Genomic DNA, 23487 nt, shown 5'->3' with positions numbered 1-23487 from the left:
AATCTTTAAGCATCTTAAGTGTATATTAAATTGATTTGAGACTTAGCATTTATTTTAAAAAGATAAAATACAAATGTGAGAGCTTTTGGCTGATTGCTGGAAGACTAATCAAGACAAATACTATATTGAAACTTGCTCATCCTTGTGGATTTGATGCAATTGGTATTTTGAAATGAATGATGCAGAAGCAGCACTTTAAAAGGAACATAACAAGGCCTAAGGTGCAAAGAAATATAATGCACAATAGTACACTTGCTTACTAAGCATGAACTTGCTTCATGGGGCATATACTTGAATGATAAATGTATAGAATCGCTAATAGGATACATTTTTATTACCATTACTGCTTCAGCATTATTGGAAATGATATTTCCTTTTCAGGTTAATTCAGACAGGACTGCTGTCTGCATCTCTAAACAGAGACATGACTGCTATTCTTTTTGTTAATAACATTTTACACTCAGCACTTGGAGCAATTAAATGTGTTCCAGAATCACTAATTACTTACACTTTCAGTGACACTATTTTGAATGTGAGAGAAGATTAACAGCACAATGCTTACTTTGAAAATGCAGTGATAATCGATTGGAAAAGAAGAATGGAAATGGAAATGGCTGGTGGCAAAATGGTTCAAAAACAACTTAAATAAAAAAGATATATTGACCAATCAATTTCAGGTCACACAATATTGATTTCACTCTAAGACCAAAATGAAGAGGTTGACAGTATGACATAACATGAAAATCAAAGAATGTTAACCACAATCTTACAATGTTCAAAATAAACCTAACAGAGCATAGTCAAAAATAATACATTTACCAGCAATGATGTGTCATGTTATAGATGCTTCTGCATAATAAAAACATAATTCAGTAATTTCAAGTTGAATATATTTAAAGAATTCCCCACAATAATAAACGTGGATGGGCTTTCAAGTCGCGAGTCCATCATTCATGATAGCTAAGCCACAAAAAGAGTTTTATTTCTGTTTAATCCCCTGACATCTCCCTTACAAGTAACATAAAAAGGTGAGAATACTTGTTTCAAACTATCCTGTAAAGTTCTCTGTTTTTACTTTCTGACTTCATCACACGAGTCATAACAAATAAGAAGTAGAAGATGGAGTTTGGTGGGGCTGGAAAGGATTTTCAGGATAAATTAGAGAATGTTTTTAGTTCAGCATCAAGTGTACTTAAATTGCAATTTCACTGATTCCTTGAAGAGATCTTCCTCAATGGCATCACCTGAAATGTGTTATCACCTGAAATTAAGGGCATTCACGCCCTCAGTCTAGAGTTATTAGCCCTCACACTGTTAACTCCCAACATCAAATCTATCCCTCAACATAAAGCTTGATTGGCATGAACATTGTTTTCTCCAAATGCTGATAGTTTTTTCCCCCCTTTTAAATCAGGTAGAGGCAGCAGTGAGATGTTGAAGATGCTGTTGAACCTTTCACCTGGTTGGTCTGCTCAGGATTTCAGTGCCCTTCTAGGCACAACACTGGGGCCTGACACCTAGCGAGTGTTCACCCTCTTGAAAGATGTTCTAATGTCGGCCTCTGAGACAGGCATCACAGGGTCACCAAAGGCTGCAGGATTCACACAGGTATAGTTTTATTCTCCCTTTCAAAGTGTTGCAGATTTCCTCCCCTGATCATCATTAGAGAACCAAATGGATTTTATGACAACTGACAATTCTTCATGATCACTGTAACTAATACAAGTTGGTATATCCTTTCTACCAGATTCCAATCTTTTAATAGAATTAAAACTCCACAGCGACAGTAGTGGGATTTGAATCTGGGTCTCTAGATGATTAGTCCAGGTCACTGGATTACTTGCTTTATGACAACAGCTGCACTGCCACTGTAGAGAATGATTCCACCACTGTAGAGAATGATAAGGATGGTATGTAGACTTATCTGGATATTAGGAAAGATACAGAATATTATCAATTACTGCATAAAGAATAGAATACAGAAGTCATGCTTCTAATTTACAACACACTGGTGAGACCAAATCTGACATGTTGGTTACAGTAATGCTCCTGCTCCTAATTCATAGTTTATAATTGAGACAAGAATATAGTGGTTTTTAAATAACTGACACCCTTCCCTATCACTTGACCAGAAACATCAACTTTTTAATTTCTTCATGTGTGCTGTGTGCCCTATGATCATTGCCAGCATTTTCTGTTTTTATTGTAAATATTTTTCACCTTTGCCAGTGGATATCTCTCCATAGTGCATAAATATTCAATGTTTCTGATACTTCATTGCATTAACATATACTTATCCAATTTTAGTCTCATTGGTAATTCTTAGCCTCCTTTTCTAAATTCATCCTCCTGTACTTGTCACAAGGCAAAAATTTTTGAAGTTATTAGAAAAGTTATCCACATCCATAAAAAAAGTATGAATAGTCATTACCATAAGATCAACCTATGAAATGCAACATACACTCTTTCCAGTAATCCTAGAATCCCAATATGAATTATCATAAAAGGAAATTGTAGAGTGCATTGTTTTGTGCCATTTCTTTGATTGAGATATAGTATCTCATTAGTCCCAATCTCTCTCTCATTCCTTGTAGCCATTACATTACTTATGTTCAAGTATTTATCTGATTCCTTTGTGAAAGTTATGATTGAATTTGTTTTTACCAGCCCTTCAGGCAGAGAATTCCAGATCACAACAACTCATTTTGTGTAACATTTTCTTTTCTAGCTGCCTCAGGTTCTTTTAACAATCAACTTAAATCTATGTGCTCTAGTTACTGACCCTTCTGCCATTGGAAGTGATTTCTCAGTATTTCCACTCATGATGGCTTTAAATATTTCTATAAAATCTCTCCTTGTCCTTCACTGTTTTCAGGAGAACAACTATTGTTTTCCCAGTGCAGTTAAATAACCAATTTCACTTACAGTGAAAGTCTGGTGCCCATATCTGGACACCATATTCTAGATAGAGTTGAATTAGTGTTCTATGTGGTTTTAACATAACATAACATAACATAACATAACATAACATAACATAACATAACAGGCTATGTTCTGTATGTCTTTGTGTATCATTTGTTTTATTAACTGTTATGTTAATCTGTCTTTTCACTTTCTAAGATGGGAATACATACTGTACATCCCAGGTCACTCTGTTCTTGCATACACAATTTTACTGTGCTATTTATAGTGGGCTGTCTTTGCTCATTCTTTCCAACAAACAGAAGTACTTTCTTCTGCTTAGTCAAGCATACCCTTCATGATTTGACTTCTTAATAAAATATTCCTCATTTTCTCTTCTTGGTTTGTTTACTATATCCCGATTCTGACCCAATATCACTCTACATCCCTCATCTTCCGCGTTACTGAAGGGCTTCTTCCAGGGCATTATTTTGGCAAAATTTCCTTTGTGACTGCTATGAAGTCTTAACATCATTCATGAAGTGTGGGGTTTAGAACTGGATACGCTTAAGGATAACTGTAATTTGCTTACTTTGTACTCAGTACTGTAAAGGCCAAAAGTTGAGGGCATTTAAAGACAATTGAAATATTGAAAAAGTTGCTGAAAGAGTAAATATGATTAAAATCTCTTAAAAGTGAACATTGAAATATGCAAAATGCAATAATTCAAAAAGCTTACCAACAGTTACTTTTCTCCACATATTGATGAATTCCATCCAAATGAATAATGTCGTTGTCTCTATGCCAACCCATTCTGAGGATGACCTGCTGGTGGTATTGTCAATGCTTCATCATTTGAGCCCCTACTGTATTTTGTGATGGAGTAGAAGGGTAGCTGCAACTTGCTGACTCTAAGTAGTTCCGCATTGAACCAGTGATTGTGAGTCAACTTAATTCAGTCTGTTATTCTAACATAAATCCAAATTTCCTAAATATTTTTCTTAACAAACTTCTAAACATGTTTGGAATCATTAAAGGCCTGTTATGCACAGACGCTCGAGGCTCTCTGTTCTTGCATTTCTTTCAAAATTATGTCATTTAATTTGTGTTCTTGTATTTCTGCAGGAGAAATTTTTGATGAACTTAGTCAGATGCTTTATCTTGCAACATTGTCTTTGACTCCAGCATAATTTTTATTTGGTTTGTTGAAATGCCTATCTGAATCAGGCCAGAATCTCATTAATCTTTAACCAATATTGGCGTTTTATGTCAAATTCCCTGCTACATTATCTGTTACAAAATATTTGTTACAATATTTGTAACAAATGTATTACAAAATGATGATGGTCCCGAGGCATAAAAATGTCCAAAGTATTATAAAGGCTCTTCAAGTAAGATGACATCTGCAAACTACGGATAAAGAATGTAAAACAGCATTCTGATCTGAATATACATGGAATGAATGTTTGGTTGAGAGGACCTCACATTGTTGAATCAATGCTGTTAGTGTGTTTACCCTATATACTGTTTTGGTGATCCATGATCAAATTAGATTGGAATTTTAAATTACTATCAACCAACATCAGCTCTGCAGAATTCCAAGCTAATTTAAACAGAGTTTTTGCTGTGACAGTTTCCTTTGCAACCAGACCAACGAAGTGATGGTTCCACTGATGTACGGTATAGAAAAATAAATGTCAATTGTTTACATTCAAATATGAAAAATTACAGTTTAAATAATGCAAAATGAGATTAATTAAAATCACAAAGCATTAAATGAAACAGTGAACTTGTCTTTCTAAAATTTCATTTTTGGTCTGAGATTTCTAGAATTTGTATATTTTAAATTTGAGGGCCGGAGTTTTTCTACAGTTGCTCTTGTCTTCCATAATAACTTTGTTGGATGTATTAACCTCATGGCAATGTTGTTGGATTTGCTGAATAAACTAGGCTATCACCATGATAGCTTGAGAAACTCCACGTCAGATTTTAAAAAGGCTGGATATTAAATAATAAACTGATACTACTAAAGCATTCATGGAATTGAAGGCTTGGCACAAAAACTCAAGTGACACTCAATGTCTGCCCTCATTTGGTCAAGTTTGCAAGTTAGTGCAGTTGACATGTAACTGCCCTCTGGAGTGGCCCAGCAAGTCACTCTGTTGCAATAACCAGTAATCAAAGACTGCCCGTCTCTCCAGGAATGACAACAACGAGAAAAGGACAGTGGATATGGAGAAACATTAAGTCGATGGAGATGATGCTGCTGTGTGTAATTCTTGAGCCTGAAATTATTTCCAAGTTATTCTTCAGAAACCTTCAATCATTGTTTCACTAGTTGACTCTAGTATATGTAAATTTATATCCCACTATGGGATTTTGTGAAATTGTCTTCAATAAATCTGGTTACTTGTGAACTGGTACCAGAACATTGACCATGAAATCTGCCGGGCTATCATAAAACCCCCTCTGGTTCACTAAACCCTTCAGGGAAGGGAATCTGTCGCCCTACCTAGTCTGGCCTACAGATGACTCCAGCCCCACAGTATGTGGCTAATGATAAATGCCCTAAGGGTAATTAGGGCTAAGCAATAAATTGCGGCCTTGTCCATATCAAACACTTCCCAACAACAAGCTTAATTATTTTTTTACCCTTATGACTACGTATCAAACTTTGAATGAAAACCATTTTCAACTACTGGACACAGCTCAGGATAATCCTTTTTCAGTAACTTTGAAGTAACCTGCTGTACCATAAATATTAATCCAAAATATTAGTGTATGATAAACAAAGTCACATTTTACTATAAACGAATAGTGAATGTTTGGTTCCACATATGATATCTCAGAACCAAACAGAGGGTTAACAACGGAGTGTAAAGTTCACATTGTTAACTGCTATAGCAAGTTGTTTCTTTCTAGTGCCCCCTTGTTCTCAAATAGTCTATCGAGGCACCCACGTTCTCTTTATCAGGCTGCAGACACTGCCTTATGACAGCAAACCCAAGGAGCATCAGTTCTGCCTGAATTGCTCTACAAGCAACCTTGCCAAAGGCCCTTTTTGCACAAAGCTCACTCTATCTTTGTATATTGAATGAGTTAAATCGATGTTAAATGCTGGCTTTTCACAGGACAATGGTCAGGGCTATGCTGTGTCCTCTTGCTGATTGACACTTGAAACAGCACGCTGGAATCAGCCAGAGGCAGTGTATGCGCTTGAAGCCTCTGCTGGGGATAACAACTGGTGACATCTGCAGAAAGGCCAACAAAAGCCAGTTGAAAGCTGTGTTTGTTGCCTTCTCCTCTCAGATCTTGTCGCTTTAATGGAGATCTTCTTGCTTTAATATTATGATTCAGCACCTGGCTCTTTTGAACTTGCTTTAAACTTCAAAGATGAAGTGGTATTAACAAACATGAAACGAAAAGTGGCAGTAGTTTGATTTACCACTGCCGACTTATCAAGGGCTTTTTCCTGTCACCAGCTGCCACTTTCTGTCATCTTTGGAACTATTATAATTTCTTTAGAATCCAAAAGATTTGGCTTAATGGTGGCTTTGAATCTGCCCAGGATCAATAACATGCTGCCTAGATAATGGGCAAAAAGACCATGAAAAAAATTATTAGTAAAAGTTTAAAGCTACAGTATTCTTTTTAGATGGCCTTGATTTCTGAACTATCAAATCAAATCAAATCAAGTCAAATCTATTCAACATCCTTTTTCATCACATCTAAAACACTTCATTTTCTGAGACGATTTTTATAAATATGAAATTTTTGTAATTAGAATTTTCCTACATTGTTTGGTATGTGGATACTATGCAAATTAAAAAGCTTCTCTATTTGAATTTGTGAAAGCTTTTTTAAACTTTTATTGTACTTCAGAAAGTATACCAAAAGTTTGAAAGGTCATTTCAATACAGCATTTAATATTTATGAGATTTGGTTCTGTGTCTCCATTCCACTAAATATACGGTAATATATTAATCTCTCTCGACTCTTTCCTTCTTGTGTATTTTTCCCATTGTCTTTTTACCACTGAGTCATAGGTGGTAAACTATTGATCGTGCTTTTATTTGTTAAGTGAGGGGCTGAGCTAATATTTGAAGGAAGGTGAGAGGGCCAGTCAGGATCAGTGATGTTAATTCCATTTGTTTCCCAGTGCCCTCTTGTTCACTTTCTTCAGTCAGCAATAACAGTAATTTTATGGGGGTCAAGTTAGACAGCAGAGCTAAGAAAGAGGCACCAGGTTATTTTCATTTTCTATTGCTTTTTTGTGTTCAAACTTAATCCAATGCTTCAGTTCAAGCTGATAATCCTCACTATGATGATAACCTTCTACTGTGAAGATACTGAGCCAAACAGATGCTGCTATCATCAAAAGGGATGAGTGGGGCAGAGGTGAGAAGAGCAATGTATTGTCAGCAGGACAATGCCCCCCCACTCCAGTAATCATTTAGCATGTTAAAGACCCATGCATCTGGTTTTAAGTACATAAATAGAACCTGTTTAAAATGCCCCCCACCCCAAAGCAAGTTCTTGTGCATGGACCTGGTTATCAATAGATAGCATGAGCTACCTTGTCTGCATTACATCCCTTCATTAGCCCATTTCTTGTGTTTCCTCATACTTCCAATGGGGAGTTCTGGGAAACATAAAGATATCAGAGGCACTAAAATAAGTAAACATTTACACCAATTACCATGAATATTCAAGACAGTCAGATGTAAAGAACTAAAGTAGAAAGTATCTGGAAGTACTTTAACAGTTCTCTTTCAATAAATGTCTGATGAAGAAGCATTTTAAAACACATCACTGTAAGCAAGAAGAGCAGGGAATCTGTTCAGCATTCAGTTTCTCAGTTCACATGCTAAACACCAGCAGCCTTGATATGAAAAGCACCTTCAACAACCAGTACCTCTCTGGTTCTTTTTCAGTTACACTTCCATAGCTTGAGCTTTCAATTGCATTCACATTGAGTCGATCCATAATGATCATTCCAGTTGGGAACACTTGTTTTTGGTCCTGTCTGCCCTCTATACCTCATTTTGGACTGACTTGCACCCCAATTCCTGAATTATAGTGGCAATCATTCTCAGCCATAGTTAATCAAAGTTCAAAGTTCAAAGTAAATTTATTATCAAAATACATAAATGTCACCTTATTCAACCAGGAGATTTATTTTCTTGCAGGAATACTCAATAAATCCATAATAGAATAATAACCATTATAGAATCAATGAAAGACTGAACCAACTTGCACATACAACCAGTTTGCAAAAGTCAACAAACTGTGCAAATACAAAAAGAAACAAACAATAATAAGAAATAAATATTGAGAACATGAGATGAAGAGTCCTTGAAAGAGAACATTTCAACAATGGGGCAAATGAAATTGAGTGAGGTTATCCCCTTTGATTCAAGAGCCTGATGATTGAATGGTAATAACTGTTCTTGAACCTGGTGGTGTGAGTCCTGAGGCTCCTGTACCTTCTTGCTGATGGCAGCAGCAAGATGAGAGCATGTCCTGGGTGGTTGGAGTCTCTGATGTTGGATGCTGCTTTCCGCAGCAATGCTTCATGTAGATGTGCTCAATGGGTTTTACCTGTGATGGACTGGGCTGTATCCACTATTTTTTGTAGGATCTTCCATTCAAGGATTTGGTGTTTCTATACCAGATTGTGATGCAGCCAGTCAACATATTGTCCACCACATGGCTATAGAAGTTTGTCAAAGTTTTAGGTAATCATACTGAAATCTTTACAACTCCTCAGAAAGTAGAGGCACTGCCGTGCTTTCTTCGTAATTGCACTTACTGTACATGCTGGGCCCAGAACAGGTCCTCCAAAATGATAACACTGAGGAATTTAAAGTTGCTGACCCTCTCCACCTCTCATCCTCCAATGAGGACTAGCTCATGGATCTCTAGTTTCCTCCTCCTGAAATCAATCAGAATCCAAATGCAAAATCCATCTCACTTGGAGCAATAGTGGAGAAATGGAGTCTACCTGGTTCAGAAAATCAAGATCCTGAATTCAGAGCAGAGTCTTTGGCCTGTGTTTGCAGCTAACAAGATCCTCTGCTTTATGCAGAGCCTCATAGAATTATTTTCACCATCCCTAATTTGAACTGGTAACTACTTCAACACCAAGAATGCCTTTTCGTGATTTCATTTTGCAGCTTGTCCCAGAGAAGGATTTATCTGCCTATCCTCTGTGTGAGGCTGCATAACTGTAAAGAATTCTGCAGTTCACACACAGTAAACATGACCCCAGACATCTATGCTCTTTCTATTGCCAACTCTTGGCTATGCATCTGACACTCTATTTTATTATAGATTTTGTTCCTTTTCTTATATTACTCCATTGCTGCTCAAACTTGTTCAATGTAAGGACAAAAATGTCCTTGATTTTATAGATCGTCAAAGATGCAGTACTTAAGAAGAGCATGATTTTTTGTTACTGACAATACGCTGACAATGACATTGTTACAATTACTCTGTTGTGGAAGATTGTCTGGAATCAAATAATGTCTTGTTATTCTTTCCAACTGTAAGAAACCATGTCCCAGAATTACCTTCAAATTACAGTATTACAAGTACAATATGCTTTTGTTCAGCTTTTCGTAACTCTGTATTGAAATCTTAAATAAATATTGATGACTCTCCCTTTTCGTCATATTAATTTAAAAATGGTTATGATGCTATTGAACATGTCTGCTTCTTCTTCACTCTGAGTGCACAGAGATCACTAGCTCATTGATTTAGAATGAACAAAGTAAATCTGAAAAGAAATAAACTGCAGTCTATTTGTGTGTTTGTATTTTTAAAATTAGTACTGCACTGAATAGCCAGTGATCCTAGCTCAATGATAAAAAAAGAGGCAGACAATAATAGTAAAGGTGTACCTAAAGAGAGATCACAAATATAAAAAAAATCAAAAATAAGAACAGTAGTGTTGAAAGTGCTCAAGCAAGAAATAGCTTAGCAGAAACGAAAGAAGAGAATCATAGAAGATAAATCACAGAACATTTACGACACAATGGAAAGCTATTCAGCCCATCATATGCAACAGTTAAAAAAGGCCTACTTGGTTTTATCCCTCCTTTCAGCACCAAATTTACACCCTTCAGATGACGAGGGTTTCTGCCTGTACTATGTTTTTAGGTGGTCAATTCTAGATTCCTGTTCCATGAGTGAAAATAAAATTTCACATCTCCCCTCTACCAATGATTTCAAGTCTAGAACCAGTTAGGAAAATGGAGAGGAGGCTTGAACCAAAAGCAGAGTAGTGGAAATGATTTGGCGGTGAGCAATAACTTTAATAATAGACTCCAAAATAACAAGCCACAAAACAAGAGAGACTAAATTTTGAACACATCAAGACAACAAGATACCTGAAGGCTATGAGCAATTGGTTAAGGCTGGTTATTGAACAAGGGCTGCGTAACTGAGCTGAGTTTGAATAGGCTGCAGGTGATGAATTGGAAATGAATGCAGGTGACTCCTTTTAGCTGTGTGGAGATTGGGAGGTGTCTTCCAGTGCAGGCCTGACAGGAACTGCCCTTCCCCACCTACGGCTAGCACTTGATAGCCTAGGATGATGGGATGGGTCTGCTGGAACTCCCTGATGAGTGATCGATCCAAGATAAAACTGGAAGGCACCAAAGACCTCTCCCCCAGGCCATATCCTTCCCAGCTGACCAGGTACTGCACACCCAATCCACTAGCAACCAGCAAACTGTGTACACTGGAGCACCTTCCACCATCCTGGGTTCCAGAGGTGTAAGCTCAGGGGGGTTGATTAGTCCCTGGACAACAGACAGGACACATGGAAGGTAGGTGTGATCCTGAGGGACAGTCGCAGCTGGAGGTGGTCTGTGACTGGATTGATGTGATGGGTGATCGTGAAGGGGCTAGTGAACTGGGGCAAGAGCTTGTGGGAGTTGAGGAGCAGGGGCAGATCTCGGGTTGGTGAGCACCTGCAGCACCCAGCCAGACATGGACCCCAGGTCGGAAGAGTCTGGTTGGGTGCCGCGGCTGTTTCTTTTGGTGGCAGTGAGTGCTCTAGCAGCATCGTGAAGTATTACTTTACAGCATGGACACTGGATGCACAGATTTGTAATGATTTTGGGGAGTGGGAGGAGGTCCAGAGGCTGGGGGCTATCCTGTACCAGAATGGGGTTTGAATAATACCTCTGCACCCTCCTCTCATCTGCCTCACTTTCCTGGTCCTTTCTTCTGCCTGATTTCCAGCCTCTCTTCCTCCTCCAGCTCCTCTCCATATCTGTACTAGTTGTTCACACAGCTCTGGCCTTCTCCGTTACTCCCCCAGACCAAGCACTGCCTTTGTTTTTATTGTCAATGTCTTTAAGATGTCACTAAAGATGAAGAATCATGACAATTGCTCTTCTCTTTTGATAATTTCTGGAACACATGTAGCTGGAGTGTTGGTGGAGTCACAATATACAGTTTATTTTGTTTCAGGGATGCTCCTCAGATCTCTAAATGTAACAAGGAGAAATAGTACTAAATCCCTTGATTTAGTACTTGTAACTGACTTCAGTCATTGTTAACTCCCAAACAGCTTGCTGCTGAGGAGAAGTTGCCAACTGATGCACTAGACCCACAAGATATTATACAGCCTTTATAAAGAGTTTAAGCAACCATCTTCAATGATAAGCCTAAGGTTGACTATTCCATGGTTCATAAAATTCAGTGTTGATTGATATGGAGGCTTTAGGTCATAGCTTCACCAGCTTTTTAAGTTTCTAAAAGTGTTAAAAATTAAAATATTTTAAAATGCAAACATGGAAGCATATTTTAAGATTGAGGAATTAAGGTTGGGACGGGGCTGGTTTTGACAGGCGAAGTTACATTGCCCTCAAACGCTTCACATGATCCTTTCAACAGATTTAGTGGACTCATCATAAGAAGACCAATAGTCTTCAAAGGGCAGATGCAAACCAGCTACCATCATTTCCAATCTCTCACTCTTCCTGAATATCTAGGTGCCATGTAAATGCTTTTCTATAAATCTTATTAATTATTTGACAAATGTAAAGACAGCCTGGTAGAAGGAATACAATTGAACAATGTCAAACATCATATCAATTCATTATGTACTTATAGCACTGACCAGGATGGGTTTCCAGTTACCAATTATTCTCCTCCACAGGTAAGAAATTGTATTATGCAAGAGCAGGAATTACCATCCTGAAGTCAATTTCCCGTGACCCAAATCCTGGTGTCCTAGATTTCTTATATGTAAAATAGTTAAAATCCAAGAAGATGCAGTCAATTTCACTGAGTAAACTGAGAGGGAAATGGCTTTCGTTGGGATTAAATGTAGATTAATAAATAATATCCTAGATTAGTGTAACCATGTACTGATATTGAGAAGGATCTTTGAAGAATTGAATTGTGCACAGAATAGGCAGAATGCTTTTTGCATCTTGAATGAGACAATTTAGTTTGGGAGTGTTGGAAGCTTTGAGGCATCGTTTCATGATTGGTACAGTTACTTTGTTTAAAAGCAGTTGCAAAGTCTACAGATACCTTTAGTGTGACTTGTACAAAATGCAGTTACTGCTGTCAGCTTTAGTTGACCACAGATCACATCACATGGTAGCTCTACGATACAGAAAAGTGCAAAACAGGTGTTGATCCTTTGGTGTAGCATTAAAGGAATCCTTTTTGCTTTGGCTGAGGTAATCCTCTATATTATCCAAAGTCTGAGCTGTACTCCATGATCAATTTAACCTTTAAAAAAAAAATTTCTATTTTTCCTAAAGGCTTTTAATCTTGGTGGCTCAATAGTTCACAAATAGGAGTGACCTCTTGGTACATTATCCAAGTAGACACTCTTCATATTATATAGTGAATATACACTTGGTAGTGATTTGCTATTCCACGCCACTAGGAATCGCAACTATAACCAAATAACTTCTCACCTAACCTAAGTGCACTGAAATTTGCCCATCAGCTTTTTTCCCTTCTTCCTACTCAAGGGGCAAGTTGGGAAATATAGACTTCACCCTCAAACTTGAGATCAATGATTAAATCCAGAATTAATAGTTCGTCTAGACTTAGTTACAACCATTATCAGTTTATATCTGATCAAAGGAGATTGATTTAGTTCTTTAACGTCACGGCTTAGAAAGTGAGAGGTGTTTAATTTATCCCATTTGCTTTAGACAGATAGATACTTTATTGATCCCAAAGGAAATGACAGTGTCACAGTAGCATTACAAGTGCACAGATATACAAATATTAGAACAGAAGCTAAGAAAGAATTAATAATGTTATCTTAAACAGTTTAACAACAGCGGTCAACTCTTCCCCAGCTACAGGTTGACTCATTATACAGCCTAATGGCCAAGGGTAAAAATGATCTCATATAGTGCTCTTTGGAGCAGTGCAGTTGTGTTCATAAACAACTTTATATCAGACACGCAAACATGAGGAAATCTGCAGATGCTGGAACTTCAAACAACACACACAAAATGCTGGTGGAATAAAGTGCTCTTCATGGACACCCCGCTCTGGTCTTCTGCCTGCTCTGGATCTCTTTATTACTAATTGCTGACGGGACATCAATCATCTTGACTTCACCACACCTTGTTCCAATTCCAACCTCACTCCTTCTGAACGCTCTGCTCTCCACTCCCTCCGCACCAATCCCAACCTTACTATAAAACCCGCTGATGGGGTGGGGGGGGGGCGCTGTTGTAGTCTGGCGTACTGACCTCTACCTTGCCGAGGCACAGCGACAACTTGCTGAACCTCCTCTTATTTTCCCCTCGATCATGACCCTACCAAGGAGCACCAGGCCATTGTCTCCCACACCATCACCAACCTTATCAGCTCTGGGGATCTCCCATCCACTGCCACCAACCTCATAGTTCCCACACCCCACACTTCCCGGTTCTACCTCCTACCCAAGATCCACAAACCTGCCTGTCCAGGTAGACCTATTGTCTCACCTTGCTTATGCCCCACCAAACTCATTTCTGCATACCTAAACACTGTTTTATTCCCCCTTCTTCAATCCCTTCCCACCTATGTTCGTGACACTTCTCACGCATTAAATTTTTGCTATGATTTTAAGTTCCCTGGCCCCCATCGCCTTATTTTCACCATGGATGTCCAGTCGCTATATACCTCCATCCTCCACCAGGAAGGTCTCAAAGCTCTTTACTTCTTTTTGGATTCTGACCTAACCAGTTCCATTCTACCACCTCTCTCCTCCGTCTAGTGGAATTAATCCTTACTCTTAATAATTTATCCTTTGGCTCCTCCCACTTCCTCCAAACCAAAGGTGTAGCCATGGGCACCCACATAGGTCCCAGCTATGCCTGCCTTTTTGTTGGCTTTGTGGGACAGTTCATGTTCCAAGCCTATACGGGTATCCATCCCCCTCTTTTTCTTCGCTATATCGATGACTCCATTGGCGCTGCCTCTTGCACGCATGCTGAGCTCGTTGACTTCATTAACTTTGTCTCCAATTTTCACCCTGCCCTCAAATTTACCTGGTCCGTTTCCAACACCTCCCTCCCCTTTCTTGATCTTTCTGTTTCCATCTCTGGAGACGGCTTATCTACTGATATCTACTACAAGCTTACAGACTCTCACAGCTACCTGGGCTATTCCTCTTCCCACCCTGTCTCTTGCAAAAAATGCCATCCCCTTCTCACAATTCCTCTGTCTCTTCCGCATCTGCTCTCAGGATGAGGCTTTTTATTCCAGGATGAAGGAGATTTCTTCCTTTTTAAAACAAAGGGGCTTCACTTCTTCCACCATCAACTCTGCTCTCAAATGCATCTCTCCCATTTCACGCACATCTGCTCTCACCCCATCCTCCCGCCACCCCACTCGGGATAGGGTTCCCTTTGTCCTCACCTACCACCCCACCAGCCTCCGGGTCCAACATAGAATTCTCTGTAAGTTCCGCCACCTCCAACGGGATCCCACCACCAAGCACATCTTTCCCTCCCCCCTTTCTGCTTTCCATAGGGATCACTCCCTACGCGACTCCCTTGTCCACTTGTCCCCCCCATCCCTTCCCACCGATCTCCCTCCTGGCACTTATCCTTGTAAACGGAACAAGTGCTACACCTGCCCTTACACTTCCTCCCTCACCGCCATTCAGGGCCCCAGACAGTCCTTCCAGGTGAGGCGACACTTCACCTGTGAGTCGGCTGGTTTGGTATACTGCGTCCAGTGCTCCCGGTGTGGCCTTTTCTATATTGGTGAGACCCGACGCAGACTGGGAGACCGTTTCGCTGAACACGTATGCTCTGTCTGCCAGAGAAAGCAGAATCTCTCAGTGGCCACACATTTTAATTCCACGTCCCATTCCCATTCTGTTATGTCTATCCATGGCCTCCTCTACTGTCAAAATGAATCCAAACTCAGGTTGGAGGAAGAACACCTTATATTCTGTCTGGGTAGCCTCCAACCTGAAGGCATGAATATTGTTTTCTCTAACTTCCGTTAATGCCCCTCCTCCCCTTCTTACCCCATCCCTAATTTTTAATTTTTTTTCTCTCTTTCGCACTCACAATCACTCCTTGCCTGTTCTCCATCTTCCTCTGGTGCTCCCCTCCCCTTTCTTTCTTCCAAGGCCTTCCGTCCTATGATACTCCCCCTTCTCCAGCCTTGTACCCCTTTTGCCAATCAACTTCCTAGCACTTAGCTTCATCCCTCCCCCTCCTGTCTTCTCCTATCATTTTGGGTCACCCCCCCCCCCCTCCCACTTTCAAATCTCTTACTATTTTTTCTTTCAGTTAGTCCTGACGAAGGGTCTTGGCCGGCAACGTCAACTGTACTTCTTCCTATAGATGCTACCTGGCCTGCTGCGATCCACCAGCATTTTGTGTGTGTTGCTTTTATATCAGACAATTTAGTAGACAACTTTATATCAGAACTCTTCACTCTAATCACCTTCTTTCTACATATTTCATAATATTTTTCTTCCTTGAGTATTTATGTAATACCTTCTTAAATATCCTGATTGACTAATCGCTAATTGCCACTTATGATAATATATTTTATCCTTCCATACTTTTGTGTTGGAAACATCTTTCTTTTTAGAAATAGTCATTAATGTGTGAAGATGTATTTATGAAGGACAATATTAATTAAATTCATGACAATCTGAATTGGTTGTGCTGCATAGTTCAAAGAGGAATGCAGCAAAGTTATCTCAATAATATTTAATACAACTTTAAGGTCTGTGGATGGAGTTATCTGTTTGAGTGAAAGATTAGCTAACCACTGGAGTGAAGTCATACCTGAATGACTTCCTTTGGTTGTTACTTCATTTGGGATAGTTTCTGCTTGTCATTATTTAGATTAAAATTATAAATGTGGGTATTACAAATAACAAAATTTTGTTGAAAATTAAAGAAGTGCTGCTACTGATGTGGGCAAATCACATTGCAGCTCATGGAGCAGAATCATTCTAGGTCAAAGTCAAGTTTATTACCATATGCACAAGTACATGTACGGATTGGTGCAAAGGGAAACTTACTTGTGGTAGTATCACAGACATAGCATCCTTGACTTCCATATCAGGAGAACACAGTCATTGCAGATTGGAAATAGCATCTCCTTGCTGACAATCAACACTGGTGCACCTCAAGGATGTTTGCTAAGCTCATTGCTCTACTCTCTCTGCACTCATGACGGTGTGCTTAGGTACAACTCAAATGCCATCTATAAAGTGCCAATGACACACCTATTGTTTGCAATGACGAGGAGGCGTATAGGAGGGAGACAGATCAGCTGGCTAAGTGGTGTCGCAGCAGCAGCCTTGCACTCAACATCAGTACTTTGGAGCCGTCTCATTTGTGGGTACTGGTTTTTATTTCTCTTATGGCTACGAGGGTGATCTTGCTTAAATGGAAGGAGGTTGCCCCCCTACACATACTCAATAGTTATGCGATGTTATGTCATGTTTGAGTCTAGAGAAGATTCGTTGTTCGATTTCTGATTCTAACCAAGATTTTCAAAGGTTATGGGGACCCTTTCTGAATTATTTTAAAAAATCTTTGAATTGTTATTAAAATATAGATCTGGGCTATTATTATAAAACACTATATGGTAAAGTACTCTTCTTTTTCTCTTGTTTTTTTTTACCAACCAGCTTTGTCTTGGTAGGGGGTGTAGATTTTTAATAATATAATTAACCATATTATTGTATTTCATAATTCAATTTATTTTATTTGATTGATTATCGATATGGGATACAGTGATTTTATCAGTGTGATTTATATATAGTGCATCTTGTGCTATCTTATTTTGATTTATAATAAGTATCCTTATGAATTCTGCATTTGTGTGTATGAAACTTAATAGAAATATTGGAAAAAGAAAGACCTAGGAATTGATTGTGGACTTCAGGAAAGGGAGGTCAAGGGAACACACACCAGTCCTCATCGACAGAAAGGGTGTGTAGTTTCAAGTTCCTGGGTGTCAATATCTCTGAAGATGTATCCTGGGCCTAACATATCGATGCAATTGCAAAGAAGGCACAATAGTGGCTATATTTCATTAGGAGTTTGAGGAGATTTGGTATGTCACCAAAGACTCTCACAAACAGGGGTGCAGTGCTAATTTTTTAGGTGCTGGAGCTGACAAGATGCTTGCCGTTTCCTATATCCTCTCTCAATATATATGTCACACCCAATTTGTGTACCTGCTCATTTCATGCACTGGGCTACTTCCAGGTACACAAATTGGGTGTGACAGGGCTTCTTATAATGTCAAGCACTAAACCAAAATGAAAGAAATATATGCATTCCAGAGCTCCACAGAAATATAGTGATAGTTAAGACATTAACAAGATTATAGCCTATCACTACATTTCAGTGTATAACTAGAACAATCAAACATATAATACTTAATTTAATAATATGACAAAGTATTGCATGGTTGCACTCACTAATTATCATAAAATATAATTATCAAGCAAGTAAAGAAAAAGACAGTTATCATGTATTTTACCAATTTAAAAGTAATTACCTACTTACCAAATGCCACCAATGAGAAGTTTCACAATAATTTCCACAAAGGGTCAGGCGTAATATGTGTTCGGGGGTCTGAAGCAACTCTTGTCCTGGTGTCATCTGCTGATCTGCGGTAGCGCAGCCATGATGTGACATATGGCTCAGGATTCCACTGAACTAGAGGAGGTCTGTGTAGTTTAACAAGCATAAGTTATGATACATGATTTATGAGAATTCTTGAGCGTGTTGTTGTTATTGTCAAGTTCATGTGACTGAATCCTCTCTCACACTCAGCAGTACTAATAGGAATAACTTGTGAACAACTCAGTAATGGGCGTAAATCTTGGGGGATACGGTGCCTACGATCCTCCACGTAATCTCTGAAGGCATTTATTACAGAGGAGGAAGAAAGCTTAAACCTCTTACAGAGAGATGATATTGCAGCTTCTCCATAATTAGGCGGTATTTCAGCAGGCCAGTTATCTTTATCAAGGACACACATTTCATTTAGTGGGGATTTATACATACTTGGAGGTTTAGAAGTTTGCGAACCTTTCAAGGATGTTGCCGTGAACACACGGTGCAGCAAATTACTTATAAGACTAGTAAGAAACTGTAAATAATTAATGGAGACAATTTTGTTGTTGCTTGTTAAGGTAATTTCTCCAAACGTCCCCTTTTCAACTGCCTCTTGAGCTTCTAGAGTTTTTGTACCAGGTTGCTCTTTCAGTCCATGCGGTGATCTCCTGCTCCGTTGGATCAGTTTGTCTACATAAACAATCATAGTAGTGCGTTTCTGTAAACACTCCGACAGTAAACCAAGTTCACGCAAGGTGTCATACGTTAGAGCTAAGTCCAATAGAAACTGTTCTGAAGAGAGTCTTTTCATCAGACCTTCATAGGTTTTTCTGTCAGCCCCAGAGCTTGTTTCACCCTTCATTGCTTTTTCAAAATAAAAACACAGTGCTTCATAATTTTGCCACACTGTTGAAACTGTTCAAAACGAGCTAGCTACCCACCTGGTGACCAGAACACAGCCTATTTTGCAAATTTGTTGTTCTAGTTGAGAGGCACATTCAGACAGTTCCTTTTGATTTAGAGGTGATCTACTGTAAAGAGAGTGCAATTTGTCCATAAATGATTGAAAATGATTTATTCCATGAACTTCTCTCACGGAATCACCTACTGCAAGTTCTAATCTGTGATTAAGACAGTGCCAAATTATCACATCAGGGTAATGTTCCTTGAGAATTGTAGCAACACCAGATTTGACACCAAGCATTACACTCGCCCCATCACTAGCAAATGCTACAAGGTTCTATTTCAAGTAAGAGTCATCAAACCCATGGTTATTGAGACAGTTCAATAGATGCTTAGCAATAGTTACACCTTTCTGACCAGGCAGTTCAATTAGATCTAAAAACATAAAATGGGGATCACCTTCCTTATCACTTTCACATTTCAAATAAGTTAATAGTGCAGTCTTAATGCTCATTGATTCATTAATGAGAACAGAAAATTTGCCATTTATCTGCTTAATATGCTGGCAAATTTTCTTTTTCATATTAATGGCTATGTGATTAATTATCTCTGTAGCACTACTGTGGGAATGTAGTCCCATTCCAAATTCAATACCATTTTTTTGAAGTTCCAATAAGCCAGTGATCAGAGTATTGTGTGTCATTCTGAGCTAAATAATATGCAGAATGAAAAAATAAACAAGTTGCCTTTAGATGTGAAGCATTCATGGTATCACATTATTTTCCAAGAGCATCTTCACTAGCTATATTTTCAACACTTAGAGCAGCAGTGTGAGCTTTTGATAGTTTGTGATCAACAATTTTTTTTCTGAGAGACTTCAACCGTGTACTTCGATTGGCTCCATAATAGGTTACTTGGTACATCTGCCATGCCGATTCTCCTGTGATCTTTAAGTTCTTGAGGCTGTAGCGCTTTACATAGCTAGCCAGCCATCCCTTACTAGCCTTAAACTCCTTCCTCTCGCACTCCTCAACCCCCTCACAGTAGTGCTCATAGAGGCTAAGTGCTTTCTCACGCATAGTTTTGCCATCAACAGGGATATGCTTCTGTGTCATGTCATCTAGTCACACTCTTAATGCTTTCTCAGTCTTCCCAAGCATGAACCAGAGAGACCATTTTTGCCGTTGTCGGGGTAGCACTAACACTTCCACGACTTTCAGCTTCTTTCTGCTTTATTGTGCAAATGTTCAATTCGTTCTTACCAACCTTACGGCCCACTTCGGCAAGTGACGTGCCACTTTTCAAAAGATCTAAGATTTTTATTTTCTCGGCAAACAATGCTCAAACAACGAGTGCTAGAGAGAGACTGAGGATCAGTGAAATGGCGGGAGGCTACAGCAGGGTATGCTGGGACAACGGGTCGAGCGAGGAGGAATTTCACAAAACAGTCACGCTCTAGGATTTCACCAAAAACGATCAAATATCCTAATGTTATTAGTGGTATTTTCCCCACCAGCCCCCTCCCCCTCTCTCCAAGCCCCGTAAAATTCCCTCTATTTAATATGCATCCACTGTTAAATTCCCCGCTTGTTTATTTTGACTTTTTTTTACAGAGGTGCTGGAGCAGTGTTCCGGTGAGCTCAAGCAACACTGCACCCCTGCTCACAGATTTTTACAAATGTGTCATGAAAAGAATTCTGACTGCTTGCATTATTGTCTGATATGGAAGGGCCACTGCAGAGGATCAGAGAAAACTGCAGACAGTTACAAACTTAACCATCTCCATCATGGGCATTCGCCTCCCCAGCATAGAGAATATCTTCCAAAAGAGGAGGCATCCATCATTAAGGACCCTCATCACCCAGGACATGCCATCTTCTCATTGCTACCATCAAGGAGGAGGTACAGGAGCCTGAAGACACACACTCAAAGTTTTAGTAAATGCTCCTTCCATTCTGAAATCAGATTTCTAAATGGTAATTCAGTGAATGGTAATGGTCCATGTACACTACCTACCTCACTATATATATATTTTTTACTCTCTTTTTTCACTACTTATTTAATTTAGTTGTTTATATATATGTCTTATTGTAATTTATGACTTTCATTAGTATGTATGACAATGTACTGCTGCTGCTAAAAAAACAAATTTCACGACATATGCCAGTGATATTAATCATGGTTCAGATAAGCAGCATTCACAAGAAAAAAACAAATTAAAGATAAATTGCACTTTTAATATAAAAAGCACACAAATAAAAACAAAACAATGGAACGACATTTTAGTGCAAAGCGATCAAAGTGGTCTTAGTGTTGCTATACTGAGGTGGTGGTTGATTAGGGTTGTGCAAGTGGTTTAAGAACCAAATGGTTGACGGAAGTGGTGTACTTGAACTAGTGTGTGGGTCTTCAGGGTACCGTACTTTCTGCCTAAGAAGATGGCATAGCCTGGATGGTGCAGATATTTAATGACAAATGTTGTCTTCTTAAGGTCGCACCTCCTGTAGGAATGATTAATTGGAGAGGAGTGATGTGCGCTTGAGGTACTGAGCAGAGTTCATTCCTCTCTGCAGCTTCTTTCATTCCTGTACACCAGGACTTCCCATCCCGGGGGTCCATGGACCCCTTGGTTAATGGTAATGGTCTGTGTCATAAAAAAAGTTGGGAAGACCTGCTCTACACCAAGAATCCAATTACTTTATTTGTTCTTTTCTGCCTAAATGTATTTCAAGTACTTTCATGGAAGTTTCAACTAACCAGCAAGCAAAATGATTAAAACGGTTAGCAGCAAGCACTCTAATGGAGTAACTCAGCGGATCAAACAACATTAGTGAGGGGAGAGGAATTGAAACCCTGGATTAGTAATGATGTTACTCGACCCTCTGAGTTCCTCCTGCAGATTTGTTTTCTGCTACAGAAACAGAAATAGTTGATAATTTCCTGCACCAGAATTGTGAGACCCAAATGAGTGGAGGAAAGCGAGGCACACAGATCATTAGCAGCAAAGAACTATAGGCAAAGTTTAAAGAAAGGCTGCCACTTTAGGGTATGAGGCTGTTTATCGGAATTTATAGCTTCTCTCTGTACAAAACTTTAACCAGTTCAGATGAAGGGCCTCAGCCCAAAATGTTGACTGATTATTCCCCTCCATAGTTACAGCCTTACTTGCTGAGTTCGTCCAGCTTTTTGAGCATGTTGCTTGAGACTTCCAGCATCTGCAGAATCTCTTCTGTCTGACTTTAACTATTTTATACATTTTCAAAAGACTTTTCAAGTAAAAGCATTGGCAGATAAAAGCTGTAGGAAGAAAAGAAGTACAAAGACTGGAAGTCGTGTCTATGGGCAAGTGTTGTTCTGCAGCAACACTGAACTCCTGTATTTGACGGCTGGGAACCAAAGATGCCCCGAGAATAGATGCCCCATTTGATCTTCTCTTGAGGAACTCTGAGATTTCACCCAATTATTCCAAAATTATTTTATGCATAAAGTCCTTCAAATATGCAAATTTTTCCCAATGGAAAGCAATATTTTCTGCCTGTTACAAGTTGGAGGGAATGTTCATTCAAGTGTAAATTGCATAGTTGACCTTGGAAGACTTAAGAAAAAGGATGAAGTCTTCTAGAATCATCCAGGACCAGACTACCCAGTAATTCCATTATACAGCTACATTTCATAAGCAAGCATTACACATAATGAGGGTGACATTGGTGTCTGGCAGAAATTCAAAAGAGAGTCAAAAATGAGCACCTTCTTTAATACCCCTTTAAATATCCTTTTTCTCCAAGGTTACGATTATCATTTGATTGGCTGATCTCTACATCATTTATACAAACAAGACCAGACTGGATGAAATGAAGCATTTATAAATTATGCAGATCCAGCAAATCCTATTTCTGATCAACAGTCACCATCACCAGCCTGTTTAGGAACAAAGAGGAAAACAGCACAAGACACGAGGAAATCTGCAGGTGCTGGAAATTCAAACAACACACACAAAATGCTGGTGGAACACAGCAGGCCAGGCAGCATCTATAGGGAGAAGCGCTGTCGACGTTTCGGGCCGAGACCCTTCGTCAGGACTAACCGAAAGGAAAGATAGTAAGAGATTTGAAAGTATTGGGAAGAGGGGGAAATGCGAAATGATAGGAGAAGACCGGAGGGGGTGGGATGAAGCTGAGAGCTGGAAAGGTGATTGGTGAAAGTGATACAGAACTGGAGAAGGGAAAGGATCATGGGACGGGAGGCCTCAGAAGAAAGAAGGGGGGGGGGGGGAAGAACAGGCAAACAACTAAATATGTCAGGGATGGGGTAAGAAGGGGAGGAGGGGCATTAACGGAAGTTAGAAAAGTCAATGTTTATGCCATCAGGTTGGAGGCTACCCAGCCGGTATATAAGGTGTTGTTCCTCCAACCTGAGTTTGGATTCATTTTGACAATAGAGGAGGCCATGGATAGACATATCAGAATGGGAATGGGACATGGAATTAAAATCTGTGGCCACTGGGAGATCCTGCTTTTTCTGGTGGACCGAGTGTAGGTGTTCAGTGAAACGGTCTCCCAGTCTGCGTTGGGCCTCACCAATATATAAATAGCCACACTGG

This window comes from Hemitrygon akajei, chromosome 7 (genome assembly GCF_048418815.1).
Source record: "Hemitrygon akajei chromosome 7, sHemAka1.3, whole genome shotgun sequence".
In the NCBI taxonomy this organism is placed as follows: domain Eukaryota; kingdom Metazoa; phylum Chordata; class Chondrichthyes; order Myliobatiformes; family Dasyatidae; genus Hemitrygon; species Hemitrygon akajei.
The sequence above is the reverse complement of the archived record's forward strand: the minus strand, read 5'-3'. Positions refer to the sequence as shown.